Source organism: Physcomitrium patens, chromosome 13, assembly GCF_059467195.1.
Source record: "Physcomitrium patens ecotype Gransden chromosome 13, ASM5946719v1, whole genome shotgun sequence".
In the NCBI taxonomy this organism is placed as follows: Eukaryota; Viridiplantae; Streptophyta; class Bryopsida; order Funariales; family Funariaceae; genus Physcomitrium; species Physcomitrium patens.
Genome location: NC_143422.1, coordinates 2629875 through 2642508, shown reverse-complemented (window position 1 = coordinate 2642508; position 12634 = coordinate 2629875). Strand labels below are relative to the sequence as shown.

Genomic DNA, 12634 nt, shown 5'->3' with positions numbered 1-12634 from the left:
ATTGATCCATTAGATGAAAAAAACTATGGCACATAGGCATTCATTATAAAATACTTGATGAGTATTTATAAGCTCTACATGCATGTAGACGTGTCATTAAAATGTCCTACAGATATTGATGAAAAATTAAAATATAAATCAAGTAAAGCAAAAGTACAAGCATTGATTGCACTTAGTGTTAAGCCTTTGCAATTAATTTATACACACAAATATAATATTGCAAAGGAAATGTGGGACATATTGGCTAAGATCTATAAGCCCTCAAGAATTATTATTAAGATATTTTTGATGAAGAAATTATATAATCTTTAATATGTAGATATAAAATCTATGGAGTTTTTTCTTAGAGAGATTTTTGAATTTAGGAATCAATATATTAAAGTCGATGGTGAAATAAATAAATAAAGTATAGCATTTTTTATACTTTCCATATTACCAAAATCTTGACATTTACTTATTTAATTGATTCTATTAAGAAAAAGAAAATAGCTGATGGAAGAGGTAGTACAATCTATTTTTCTTGATAGGGAGATACAAAAGAAGGAGAAGACTAGTTCTATATTTTTTACTTTAGCAGTGCATGCAAGAAAAAAATAAATCTTAAAGAAGTATCATCCATAATAAAAACAAAAGCTTAAGATTGATAAGTTTAGAAGTACTTCTAGGGCTTCTGGACAAAAAGAGATTGGTAAGGTGATGCAAAATGCCTTAAAACAAATAAAAATGATATAATAAATGCTAAAATTACTATTGTTTTTTGAGCTCAAGAGGCATTATTTAATTCAAAGACAATGATTACATTGTTGTCTTAATTATGGCATTATATATGCATTGATAATACAATGGATGTACATATCTAAGAAAAGAAGAGTAAGCTTTTCAATTTTGATGAAATTATGATTATCCAATTTGAAGGCTATGATGGTGGCATTAGCAAATCATGAGACTCAAATGAGATGCATCTCACAATTTTAGACCCTATAAGAAAAAGCATTCATGTGGTTGTGAAGAATATCCATTGGATTTTTGGAGCACATGATATTTTATTATCAGCTGTAACTTTATGCACAAAAGGTTGCAAATTTAACTTAAATATTAATAGAATTGATTGGATTCTACCTTCAGATGTCTTACTCACTTGAGATATATTAGCAAGTAAAACTTACCTTATGCCTTACAAAATTGAAGAAGTTGCCACAATTGCTAACTTATCTATTTCAAGTTGTACACTTATTAAATGGCATCAAGCATTAGCACATACTTCAATGTATGCAATAAAAGAGATAAAGCAGATGAATTATATTGAAGGATTAAAGATTAAGAAAGAGAAGAATAAAATATCTATATATGAGTCATGCATTGTTATCAAGGTCTATAAGAAATCTTTTTCATACAAGCATAAGCATGTCAATGGTATTTTAGATGTAATAGTATTTGACCTTAGTTATTTTAATATAGCTAACTTTAGTCATACCAAATGGTTAGCTATATGTATTGATGAATATTTTGGCTATTGTAGCCTTATATTTCTTCAAACTAAGGACCAAGTACATGTTGCTTATAAGATTTGAGAAACAAAGGGACAAAGAAGAACTAGAAGAAGGATAAAAATATTATTTCATTCATCAGGGTAATGGATTCTTGAATAATAAGCTTAATTCTCACTTCAAAGCTGAAGGTATTTGACATATGATTATTCTTGCATATATACATGAAATTTTTGGTATAATAAAGCATATGATATGAACTCTTTTTGAAGGAGTATAAATACTTTTAGATAATTCCAAGTTGGATTGTCAATATTGGATGTTTGTAGCAAAATTTGTGATTTAGACTTACAATCATCTTCTACTTATAAGACTTGATGGTAAGATACCACATAAAATTTTTTATGGTGAAAAAACTTCTCTTCAAAATGTTCATTGCTTTGGTTTTCTTGCTTGGTATCACATATCAAAAAAAAAATGTCAAAAACTCGATATAAAGGCAAAGAAGGGTATTTTTGTTGGATATTAAAAAGTGGCAAAAGGATATAAAATTTTTCTACCTAAGGAAAAGAAGATAATCTTTAGTTGAGATGTAATTTTTTTTAATAATAAGGATGAATTACATGGTGAGCCACTGATTTCTTAAGAAAAAATTAAAAAAGATATGGATGATAAAAATAATCTTAATGTGCTAAATTAGAAACATTCAAATAAATTAGAAACATTCCAACCTCAAGCTTCAAGATTATATAGGCATGATGGATTGAATGGAGAAATGGTTGAAGAGAAAGCAAATCCTATACCAACAAAAGTAGTGGAATTCCATCAATCAAAAGAAGAAGCAACCACTCAAGCTCTACAACTAAGATGTCATTATGTAGTTAGCATTGACCTAACAAATATTATAAGTGGTAGTAGGTTATATTGCACACCTTGAAAATATATCTATATATATATATATATAGATATATAATAAAGGAGATTATGATTTGTCTATTAAAACAGTGGATGTGATTTATATTGATGAATATGCAAGATCAGAGACTATTGAGCAAGCCATGAATTTTTTTTTTTGCAAATAGTGGAATCATACCATGAAGAAAGAACTCAATTCTTTGAAAGATCATGGTATACGGAAATTTTTATTTTTATCCAATGGTAGGAAGGTTGTGGATTTAAAATGGAATTTTTAAAAAAACTTATTAGTGATGGCTCTATTAAATATTTTAAAGCATGATTACTTGCAAAAGATTTTATTCAAGTGAAGGGTCTTAATTGCTAATAAACTTTTGCACTAGTTATTTGCCTTATAATAATTTATATATTTATTACAATTATCACTACTTTTAATTGAAATATGTTGTAATTTGATGTTGTTTCAACTTATTTAAATGACAAAGTTAAAGAAGAAGTTATTTATATGAATATTCTAAAAGGCTTGGAAATTCCATCAAAACACAAAAGCAAGGTGTTGAAATTTCTAAAGACTTTATACAATTTGAAGCAATTTAGACATAGATAAAACAAAATTTTGGATAAATCTTTATTGAATCTTGGTCGGGAGCACTCTAAATTAGATCTTTGTTTGTACATAATGTATATTGAGGGACTAGCTCTTGCATTAATTATCTATGTTGATAACATACTTATTGGTGGCAAGAACTTTGAGATTCTTTTGAAATGAAAGAATGAATTATAAGAGTGCTACAAGATGAAAGACCTTAGTGAACCTAGTGATTTTCTTTGTATTGATTTTTTGCAAGATAAGAGAAATGATACTATTAATTTGAGTCAAATTAAGTATATTTATCAAAATTTGAAAGAATTTGGTATGAAAGATGCAAAGGCAATTGCTATATCAATGGTACAAAGTCATATTATAAAGCATAAGAATGATGATCTTTTGGATGCAAAAGGTATGAAGCTTTATCAAAAAGCTTTAGGTTCATTGTTATACTTTACAAATGATATAAGGTATAACATTGCATTTTCTTCTCAACACTTTAATCAATACATGGCACATCTACATGTTTTGCATTGATAAATAATCAAACAAATATTTTATTACTTATAAGGAATAAAATATTTGATATTGCAATATAGAAGAAAGGAAGAAAAAAATTTAATTTATAGATTATAGTGATATAGATGGAGCAGGTTGTATGGAGACATGCTGCTTAATAGGAAGTTATGCATTTATATTAGGTGGAGCAATTATCACTTGGTCAAGCAAGAAGTAATATTTAGTTTATGTTTCATCAATAAAGGCAAAGTATGTAGCTTTGGCTATTGCAATAAGAGAAACTTTGTGGCTTTGTAAAGTATTTAGGGATTATAACATTCTTAAAGTAGAAATGATTTGTATTTATGAGGATAACTAAAATACTATTATTATACCAAGAATCTAATATACCATGGTTGTACAAAACATTGGAATACAAAACATCATTTTATTAGGCAATGTATTGAAAAAAGACAAATTGGTTTGGAATATTGTGCCACAAAGCAAATGGAGGCAAACATCTTCACAAAACCTCTCCCTAGAAATAAGTTTCTAACTTTTAGGGATATATCAGGTCTTCTTTCAATAGAGAATTAAGTCCCACTTGCTTTATTCCATACTATATGTACCAAAAGCTATGACTTATCCAACTCTTAACTAAGACACTAGAAATGCCTCCCCTTGGCTTTCAGCACATTTTGTTAACAACAAATGATATCCATCATGCTTTCATAACACATCCAGTTTTTGTAACAGACATGCTACTACTCTCCTTGCAGATTGCAAGAAACAGGCAGCGTAGACACAGCAATTCTCAGCCGGAGGAGCTTTGAATGGTCTGAAATGGTGGTCCGAAGAGTAAGGCAGGTGTTGGATTTGAGCTCGAGACTCTGTTCTGAATTTGAAGCGTAGGATCTTAGACTGAACTTGTGAGTCTCTAATACGTATCTTTGTGTGGTCATTTTTGTGATGCATGCAACATATTTGTGCAGTGGACTTCTCTTAACCATGGATTTTCTGTTGCTCAGGAGCTCAGCCTGTTTTTATATGAAATTGCTATGGGTCAACTACTGTTTCTGTTTCATGAGAAGGTCACCATAGGAAATATGCTCAGAGCAAGCAATTCTACCTTCTTTGATGTAATTTTCCTTGAATTCGCAACGCCCTGTGTAGGTGAGTTGGAAATTTTGTTGAATCAGCGTTTCGAAAAGTGGAGATTAATAGCCTCGTGTATATCCTGATGTATCTTGTAGGGCTTCAAATATTGTTTGATAGAATTCCTGTCCGGAAGGTGAAGCGAAGGTTAAATCAGAAGTCTTCCAATCGTCAAGAGGTAGTCGTAACTGCTTACAGGTATTGAGAATGTAACTCGATAATTTGCGCTCGAACGTTGAAGATTCCCTATGAAACTTGGATAAGGTGAAGTAATAGGAGTCTGCATGCGAACACATGATTCAGCACCTAGTAACCTCTGTTTTTGTAATGAACCACTCTGATCTGAACTTGGTCAGATCAAACTCGAATTCAACGATATGCAAGTGTAAAGGGTGTTTGTGGAGTTAGTGCTAGATGTACCCGTAAATCTTTCGTTTCTGGAGTACAAGTTGTACAGGGTGTGAAAGTTGCACTACAGTGTGTAAGGATTGAAATCAGGTACAGTGTCTGCATCGACGTGCTAATCTGAAGAAGCACTAAGGCTGTGGTTCGATTCTGGTAACCATAAGACAAATGCAGAGTCATCGTTAAACAATGAGAAAGTGTCTAATACGGTCTGTTTCATACTCGTACTCACAAGCAATGAAAAGATGTCCTCAGCACTTGGGATTAGTACAAAGGTTCAATTCCCTCGAAGTTTCGAGCATTAATTTTTGGCATGCACCATGTGTGAATTGGGTGCAGATAGGTTTTTGTTGGTTTCGTTGATCGTGTAGAACTTCAGGCAAGTCAACGAGATGTCTGTAAACATCTGATTGTTAGCAAATACATTGAATTTTTTTCTACTGACTTTCCTCGTAATCTCGAAGGCTTCTCCACCTCGTGCATGCTGATCGTGGTCTTTCACGTCATGGCTCTTCCAATTCTAGAAATTCCACCTCAACATGGTTGAAACCTAAACAAAAATAATCCTATGATTAAAAGAGTAATATTGCAAGGTAGAATGCTCTCACTTAAGAAACGCCAGTAGAAGCTCTAATTTAATGACTTGAGGTCGTGATAGGTTGCTGACAAAATAACAGCTGCGCTGAAAGCTTCAGGAGTTTGAAGGCTACCAAACCCGGTAACGACGCCTAATGAGCACAAGATTGGGTCCAGAAGTACTGGATCTTTTCTTCATTACACTGAACCATTTTTAAGCAGATGCGTCGTTGGCCTTGCAAATGGACTTCTGAACTACTGAAAAGTCCTGACATTGGAGAAAAGCCTCAGATCCCGGATAGAGAAGAGCAATAACGGAAGGTATCAAATATTTTAAATCCAGAGTGTATATGCCATGTTTCCGTTCGTAAGTGCCATTCAATGCAACAAATTTCAACCATTCACCGTACGCGAGCCAAAATTGCACACTAAAGGAGTGCATCAATTCAGCGTCTTCTGAATAAATGTCTCTAGAAGGACGAAGGACATAAGTGCTGCAGAGTTCCGCATCAGCGACTTGGTCAAGGATCCACGGAGATACGAAATATGAAGTTCAAGAACGACGTGAAAGCTTCTCACACCTTCACCACCAGAGTTGTGTAGACCGCGGCTTGCAGTCACTGTCGTAAGTACTCGCAATCGAAAAGTGCATAATACTCACAATAGAAAAGCGCATGCACAATGGTCGGGTCTAATTGAAAATTGTAGGTGATCACTGTTGTAATAACATGAAGAATTCCTCCTCTATGACGAACTCCATGAATAGGCCCCTGATGTGAAGATTGAGCTTTCTCATGTGGTCATCTTTCTGAAGATACCTTCACGCAAATAGGGGGGTGAGTGGAAGAATTATCCCCATTCTTGTAAAGAGGTAGAATCAGACTGTTGCCCAATCCTGAACAGTGCCAATCTGAAGCATTCAACAATACGAATTTAATAATTAAACACAGGAACACACTGTTCTTGTATACAAGGCATAGATCCGTTTTTTTTTTTTTAAAGCTGTAACTAGCTGACCAAGGCTGGTCAACTGGATTCGCGGTCCTCTCGGGTGTGCTACAATAGGTCGTCCGAAACCTACTCTAGACATGTAAATCCGAGTTTCCGCTCTGCAATGGGAGTTGCGTGGCACCCTTCCCAGATGTGAGTCCTTTCGAGGTTGCTTCACATCCATGTCGTCTTCCTGCTGGAGGATTATAAACGTCTCTTTCCCACACAAATAGTCGACTCCGGGGATTCAGGCCCTTCCTGAAATCTGGTAGCAACACCCTTTCGCTTGAATGCAACAGGCGCAACAAAACACTGGGAGTAATTGCAACATGGAACTGTTAACGACTCCCACGCAACCAGCGGTGTGCAAGTGAAGAGCAAGCAACCCAAAAAAATTACAGAGACTAGCTTCGGCGTAGGCAACGAAGAGGAAACCTACTGATAGATCGACGTCCTGAGTGGTGAGGCTTGTGGACAGACACGGCAAAACCGAAACCCTAACCCTAATTATAGAACGACAAGGAACAGAGGAAACCAGAAGTGAACATACCGAACCGCATTGGCATTTGCATTCTAGTGGAAAAAGGAAGGATGACCCCCAGGAATCGTCAGCTCTGTGAATAGATGACGTCATTCATTCATTCATTTGTCACAGAATCTTCAACCTACATTCAACCCTGAGAGCAACTGAATTTGAAGGTGGGTACACAAGGACTGGCTTCACATGATGCCCAGCTCAACCCTATCCACCAAAGGAATTCCCAAACTCAAGGAAAGATTAGTACATGGTAACTAGAAAATGGGCTCCACTTTCCTTGAAAAAAACCCACTACCCTATAGCAACTTTAAAGTTGAGAAAATGTGTGTGAAAAATAAGAGGATGTATATTCATACACACTCTCTTGTATAGTGAAGGAGTAGTCGTGGAAAGAAGAAAAAATATTATTTATTGGACTGTGATGCAGTAATTAAGCTGTGTAATGGTGACCGAGGGATATAAACCCCACATAACTTGTACATTATGGATGAGATCACTGATATTGCTTGATTTAACAATCACATGCAGACATCCACATATTCTCACCATCTCACAATCAATTTCGTTTGTCATGTTATACACAAACAAATGTGCTTGGCTCTGTAATAAAGAATACACATTCAAAGTTTTAGTGTAAAACAAATCAAATAAGCACATTTAAAGCAAAAAGCAACATAATCCAATTGTTTTACTTTTATCCACAATCTCAGCAACACATGTTTCTTACAACAAAAACATGTGTTTTTCTATTAGTCCACACACAGGCATAAAGCAATTACTATTGTTCTTTCACAGGTGTTGAAAAAGGCGAACCCTTTTTGCACGAGCAAGTGCCCAATTTTTCACATTGAAGTGTTCCCTCATTCTTTAATGGGTATTTGGAAGGGGCATTAAGTAGAGAGGGGGGGGGGGGTGAGTGGAAGCTCCCTCTCTCTTTTTTATTCCCATCATATTTTGTCACCCTTTGCCCAAAAGGCATGCACCCAACAATGGGATTTTAATATTAAAAATACACACTCCAAGCATGTGGAGGAGCTTGTGTGAGGGGGTGGATGATGATGGGAATGGTACAGTACAGTTCCAGTGGGGCAGCAGCAGTAGCAGCAGGAGGAGGCATGTTTTATAGCTGGAATAGTCCTGTCCCTCTCTCACTCTCTCACTCCATTTCCACAGATGACAATAAAGGATGGGGATGGTCACATGTGGCTGGTGGCCCAGGCTATGACAACGTGTGCCCAGGCCCAAGGCAGGGTATTTATTCAAGGCTCCCCTACCTCACCCGCACTTCATCCATCCATAAATTCACACATTCGTCCTTGTGTTGCAATTTCATTCATCCGTACGAGGATCTCAATTTCATTCATCTATCTATCTAACTGACCCACCCTTCCCCTCACTTTGGTTGCAATCCACAAGCATAGCAAGTTGAGAGTCTAGGGTTTCACTTTCTTTGCAGATTTGTAAATAGATAATAGCAATAATTTTATGAGTTGCAAAATTTGTACAATACACGAGTGTACTCATATTCGTATATATATATATATATATATATGGATATATTGTAACTTTGTTGTTGAAAAGATGAGGTTAAAAATTGGTGATATTTTTTTTTATCCATTGTTGTGAGGTTTTTTTTTTTTTTTTTTTTTTTTTTTTGTTTTTTTTGGTCTAGTGAGGTTTTCAATCAACAAGAATCTGTCTGTTGACATGAAAATGAGTTAATCGTTGTTCAATGTAATTTTTTTAGAAATACAGTTCTAATAGAGTAGGTATCAATGTGTTTATGTATGTAGGCTTATATGATTTATTTAGTATGTATTCTTATGGATGTTATCCTTTCAAATTGAGAAAGAAAAAAAATGGTGTTATAATGTTTAAGGATTGTTTTTTTGAATACAAATTCATGTAAATTGTGGTGTTGTTTTTTTCTTTGAAAATGTATTGTGTGATTTTAACTTTTTGTATAAATTGATTATTTTTAAAAATCATCAATGGTTGTGAAGGCATTTTCTATGGCAACAGCTACAAACAAGTAATAAGTTACTCAAATATAAATTTTAGTATTGTCACAATTTTAGGATCCTCATTCTCCCTCTCTCTCTCTCTCTCTCTCTCACACACACACACACACACACATATATATATATATATATATATACATATATAAATATAAAAACAAAGATTGTTAAACAGATATCAATTAAAATTCACATTTTATGAAAGTGCAGGTTTCACTGTTTATGGTACATAAATAGCAATACTAACTACTCAGATGGTACTCTAGATGGTATTGAATTTGTTATGTGTTTTCTTTTCAATTCATCTGCTTGTAAAAAGTTGTTATGGGTGAAAGTAAAGTTAATAAAATACTGATGGATGTATTTTGATAAAAATTTTAAAAAAAAAGTTGCTTTGGATTAAATGCATTAATCTATAATTGCATAGTTTCATTGAAATTGAAGGTCTATTATTAAAAATAAGTCAACATGTTGTTATCATCAATGAAAACTCTTGCATTATCAATTCCACTGTTATTTGTGATTGCAATGTGCTCAATGTCAAATTGCAATAAGTGATTATTCTTATAATTTGAATTGATATCTGAGGAATCCTTTTTCTTTGTGTGTGATTACTTTAAATACCATTATTTGTGAAAATCAAATTGTCATTTTCATGGCTTAATATCTTGAAATTTGGGTTATAGGAGATGTGATTTTCTTACAGCCATCGATTGTAAAATTCATTAATCCCAAATATTTCATGCTCAAATATCATACTTAAAAAACAAACAAACAAACAAACAATCAATAAAATAAAAAAATAAAACTCTGTCAAAAATCTTTTTAACATAATCATAATATTTTCTTCATGCTTGCCTACATCAATATTCACAATCTTATCATGTGCTCATTATTTTTTTCAGAGTAAATGTTTATAAGATAATCATATCATTGATGTTATGGGTGGTTAGTTTGATTTGTAACAAATGATCACATCTTTTCTTGAACAACCAAATATCTAAAAATAATTTCCCAAATTTCATGATCAAAATGAAAATTTCTCTACTGGAATAAGGATGTATTTTCAAGTTGAAATTGATAATTTTAAAGTCTCAAAAGCAATTTTTCTTAAACTCATTTTAAAAATTGCATGTAGGTTTGAATGTTTAAATTATCTGTATAGCTCTTCTACTTTTATAATTCAGGGTTATATTTTCATTGTTACAATATAAAAATATGTATACAAATTATCGTTTTTTCTAAGAGTTTCATTGCTAAGTGATATGTTAGTACTTAAAGAATCCATATTATAATCGCACACAATAATACTCATCCTTTTTGATATTATATGATGATAGTCATAAACTAATTTTCTTCAACCTTGTCTTTAAATCCTCAAAATTTATATCGTTTTCCTGATGATACAATTTTATATTTGATTTTCATTTATGTTTCATATTAATCCTTTGGAGTACAATATTTATTTTAGTTAACTTTTTGTTTTTGTTTTCCTCTGATGTTTCTATGTATCAATTGATATTGCATTATAATTTTCCATAAATCACTACCCGATTATTTTCTGAACTGAAAATATTACCAGCAAATTTTATTTCGCCTCTTCATTTTCTTAAGTTGCTTAAGTAGACATATAATAATTTTCAGTGGAGAACTTTCTAGAAGCTAAAAAAAAATCAAGTTTTATAATATTTCGCCATGGAAACTAATACACAAGACAATTCTTGGAGTAAGCCTACATGCATGTCAATTTGTCACTTCCATTTGTTTTTTTATGGTTTTAAATTAATAAAGCAAGTGTAATATGCTCTATTTTATTTTATTACAATCTTCTTCTTCAAAAGTTTGCATACTGCTTTGCTACTTTCTATCTTGTGATAATAACATTTTTCACTTTTTTATGTCTATTAATTGATTACTAGAAAAATTGTTTAATTTATACATTTTGTGCTTTTTTGTGCACATGTATGTATATGTATATATTTTACTGAAATTTGTAAATTGATTCTCCTATAAATCTTATGTTTGAATTATATTGTTAAATCACTGAAAAAATTACACTAGACCAACTGTGGTTAATTTTAGTTTATACTTTTCATTTTCTTTTTTCTTTTCTTTTTGTATATTTTACAATACATTAATAACGGCCGAATTACAAGACTTACACTTAAACAGTATTGTACTATTATTTGTTTATTTTTTTCTACAGTTTTCAGCCCATAATTGTTTACTTCTTTATCATGACATTATTGCATCAAAACAATAATATTATTCATTTGGAAACATCTGAAAATTCACTATTCTCAGCCTCTGGTCAATCTCATCTGTAATTCTTAACAACAATTTGAAACCTTGGTTCATTTCATGAGAATGAAGTATTCTTTGACCACTTCGTTGAAGCTCTCAGAAAAGCATTGTGGCATTGATTGAGAATTGTAAGTTATGTGATGAATCACAAGTTATCTAAACTATATATATATATATATGAAACTTATTCTTAATGTTCTAACAACAGTTTATCAATTTGCGTTTCTTTTATTATTTTATTTCAAGTACAAATCATCTTTTGTTGAAAGTAGAGATGGATTGCCATAGTTGCATTTTTATTTATTTAATCACATATCAAATTTCAACACAAGCACATAATTTTATGTAGTTTCAACAGTTTTTTCATGTCTGTACTTTTTATGAAATTGTACAATTCTTTTGTATAATATATATAATATACATATATACACACTCACATGTACAGAAGCACATTAAAAACACTGTTTTTACATGGACCATGTGAATATATATATATATATATATATATATTAACTTTTGAATTTTCTCATTTTTCTCATAATTCTCATTTGAACAAAGTTCTGCATTTTAGTAGTTGAAAAATTGTGAAGGTTTTATCTTTTGCCTCATTTGTGCATGTATGTGTTTGCATGTACAGTTTTTCCAATCCCAAAATTGTATGGTAATGTAAATATACTTCAAAAATTCAAAGGAAGATATTATATATTCTACCAAAGATAACGTCTTTAAAAAAGGCGAAGAGATAAAATTGGAAAATGTAAAAATATAAATAAATTACAGGATTATAAAATACCCTTTTGTAGAATAACATCTCACAAATAAAATAAAATAAAATAAAATTCATTTTTGTCGTTGTTGTTGTTGTCGAGGCATGATTTCTATCATTGATGAGAAAGCTTGTACCAAAAATGTATATGGCACAAAATAAAAACACCAAAACTGCACCTGATGATCACATAGAAACCCAAGACTTAGAAAAAACCAAACATATATGCACTCTCTCACTGTACAAAAAGGACCCAACAATGAATGTGAGAACTGACATACAAACAAGGCAAAGTATTCCCATGCCATGTTCCCATTTGTTTTCAATCAAGATAACATGCATTCATTTTTAAAGCCCAAAAGTTGACTCCAGTTACTAGGTTTCCCAAATCGA

General features: G+C 32.2%; 1 long non-coding RNA gene across 3 annotated transcripts; it reads right to left on the bottom strand.

Moving 5' to 3' along the window:
• Positions 1-4963: 4963 nt before the first annotated feature.
• LOC149987899 (uncharacterized) lies at positions 4964-12369 on the bottom strand. 3 transcript variants are annotated; one of them, XR_016505958.1, is made up of 4 exons: positions 7967-12369; positions 7700-7753; positions 7166-7357; positions 4964-6927 (listed from the first exon to the last, which is right to left on the bottom strand). It is a non-coding gene; the product is annotated as an uncharacterized LOC149987899 (long non-coding RNA). The 3 variants fall into 3 exon arrangements; XR_016505960.1 differs by lacking the exon at positions 7967-12369 and having other exon boundaries at positions 7700-7934; XR_016505959.1 differs by lacking the exons at positions 7700-7753; positions 7967-12369 and having other exon boundaries at positions 7166-7372.
• Between the last annotated feature and the right edge of the window lie 265 nt (positions 12370-12634).